At 39.6% G+C, this 2,500-nt stretch overlaps 2 long non-coding RNA genes across 8 annotated transcripts in view; one reads left to right on the top strand and one right to left on the bottom strand.

The window, feature by feature from the left end:
* LOC135095317 (uncharacterized) overlaps positions 1-2,500 on the top strand; it is a 92,626-nt gene that overhangs the window by 21,533 nt on the left and 68,593 nt on the right. For 4 of the 7 annotated variants that reach the window (XR_010264267.1, XR_010264270.1, XR_010264265.1 and 1 more), the window contains one exon: positions 1,709-1,881. The exons of 1 other annotated variant lie outside the window; for it this stretch is intronic. This is a non-coding gene — a long non-coding RNA (uncharacterized LOC135095317). The remainder of the gene's footprint in view (positions 1-1,708; positions 1,882-2,500) is intronic. 2 more of the 7 variants (XR_010264268.1, XR_010264271.1) reach the window with 2 other exon arrangements.
* The window catches only part of LOC135095318 (uncharacterized), a 33,287-nt gene that overhangs the window by 22,383 nt on the left and 8,404 nt on the right, over positions 1-2,500 (bottom strand). Inside the window, exon 3 of the long non-coding RNA XR_010264274.1 lies at positions 1,361-1,424. This is a non-coding gene — a long non-coding RNA (uncharacterized LOC135095318). The remainder of the gene's footprint in view (positions 1-1,360; positions 1,425-2,500) is intronic.

Below are 2,500 nucleotides of genomic sequence, written 5' to 3'. Positions count from 1 at the left end.
AATGGGGAGAGGAAAACAAGAATGAATGAATGTAAGGAAAAGGAAGGAAGGAATTGCAGTGAAGAAAGAAAGAAAGAGGGAAGGAGAGAATCGATGAGAGAAAGGAAAATAATGAATAACAATGGATGTGTAAAAGGGAAAGAGGCATTGAGTGGAAGCAAAAACGTGTTGATTATGAAAAGGAAGAAGGAAAAGAATGATAGTGAATGAAAAAGGTGAAAAAAAGGGGAGAATCCACGTGAATAAATTGGGCAGAAAGAAGGAGTAATTGGAAAATGGAAGAAGAGGAAGTAGTAGGAAAAAGAAGAGATAAAAACAAAACAAAAAAGCACAGTAGCGATTTGTTACGAAAGAGGAAATACGAAAGAGGAAATAAAGTAGAGGAAAAACTATATAAATCCGATCACAATTCAGATTTAATTTCCTGCACGAGTTTGTTTTGTTCTTTGTGTTGTGGTGGTGGTGGTGGTGGTGGTACAGGTGTTAATGGCTGTGGTTGTGTTGCTGTTGTGTTGGGGCTGTGGTGGTGGTGGTGGTGGTACAGGTGTTAATGGCTGTGGTTGTGTTGCTGTTATGTTGGGGCTGTGGTGGTGGTGAACCAGATGGTGTGGAGCTGGGGTTGTTGTTGCTGTTGTTGCTGTTATCGATTTTTATATTGTTTTACAGAGAGAGAGAGAGAGAGAGAGAGAGAGAGAGAGAGAGAGAGAGAGAGAGAGAGAGAGAGAGAGAGAGAGAGTGTTAAAGGAAACCTGGTGTGTCGTGGCGTTGACCACACTGAAAGGCAGGCATCTACTCGTAACTAGGAGTAGCCGGAGATTATAGGAAGCCGTGCCACGTAACAAGGAACATAATATACCATTTTGTCTCAATCCTTATTTATATTTCCAGTTCACATTACCCACATCAGTGCACTACACATTCTCGATCCAATGGGCATATTTGTTGCTCCAGTCCGGCACTACAATCAGACTTGTAATTAGAACCAGTGGAATTGGCACCCCACTTTCCACACGATCAGCTACACTGCCCTCACGTTGGAACCACTCGGCCCGACTCGTCCACCTGGCAACCTAACGCCGTTGGCTGCTAACTCTTGCAACCATACACCAACATAACTATTCTTACACAGCCCTCACTATGCATCGCCCGATAATGGACAGTTGTTACCTAGCCCAACAATCACAATTCACTTTGTTCTCCCCGATAAGGAACATTATTTATAGAACCCGTTAAACACACAATGAATACTTAACACCTAAGTGTAGTTATCAATGCCTCTGAATAACACCTTATCCAATTGTGTGCAATAGAAAACACAGTGAAAACAATTACCAGGAAAGAAAAGAGTAAGTGTACTCACCTCAAGAGTGCAGGTGTGTAGACTCTGGGAGACGGGAGGAAGCAAGGCGTGAGGCGGGAAGTGCCTGTGGGGAGAGACACACTGTGCTTCATGCTCTTACATTTATACTCCACAAGCACAAGTCTGTACCTGTGTACATCTATCTATTTGTATCTATCTGAATAAACACACACACAGAGAGAGAGAGAGAGAGAGAGAGAGAGAGAGAGAGAGAGAGAGAGAGAGAGAGAGAGAGAGAGAGAGAGAGAGAGAGAGAGAGAGAGAGAGAGAGAGAGAGAGAGAGAGAGAGTCATCCAAAAATGTACTCCTTGTTTGACTCGCTATAATTAACTGAATTTTTTTTTTCAGAAGCAGTTGGCCAAAATAATAATGTCAGAAGTAAGACAAAGCTTTGAAGAAAGAACATCTGTCATAAAGTGTTACTGGAGGCACGAAAATGTCAAAGAAGTGCAAAGACAATTCAGAAGACACTTTGACAGGGATCCACCCAGGTGACGCACCATTGCTCGCATCACAGCTAAGTTTGTACCAGATGGAACTGTTCACGACCTCCATAAGCAAGCGTGTGTAGTAGTAGTAGTAGTAATTGTAGTAGTAGTAGTAGTATTAGTAGTAGTGGTTGTAGTGGTATTAGTGGTGGTAGTAATACTAGTGGTAGCAGTAATAGAAGTAAGGAGAGTAAAAGCCTTTGTGAGAGGAAAAAAGTAGTAGTGGCAGTAATAGTAGTAGTAGTGGTAGAGGTAATATTTGCGATTTGTTACTACTACTACTACTACTACTACTATTACTACTACTACTGCTACTACAACAACTACTACTACTACTACCTCTACAACTATTACTACTACTGCTGCTAATAATACTATGTGAATATTAATAGTAATGCCTTAAAAATTGTTGCAAAAACAGCTGCAGTAGTAGTATTTAAATTAGTAATAGCAGTAGTAATAATAGTGGTAATAATAGTAGTAGTAGTAGTTTTTGTTGTTATATTGTTACTATAATTGTTATCAATATCACACACACACAGTAGTAGTAGTAGTAGTAGTAATAGTAGTTATAGTAGTAGTAAGAGTAGAAGCAATAGTAGTTTTAATAATTTAGTATAATTTAGTTATTTAATTAATTTTATTTATTTAT

This window comes from Scylla paramamosain, chromosome 48 (assembly GCF_035594125.1).
Source record: "Scylla paramamosain isolate STU-SP2022 chromosome 48, ASM3559412v1, whole genome shotgun sequence".
NCBI classification, from domain to species: Eukaryota; Metazoa; Arthropoda; class Malacostraca; order Decapoda; family Portunidae; genus Scylla; species Scylla paramamosain.
The sequence above is the reverse complement of the archived record's forward strand: the minus strand, read 5'-3'. Positions and strand labels throughout refer to the sequence as shown.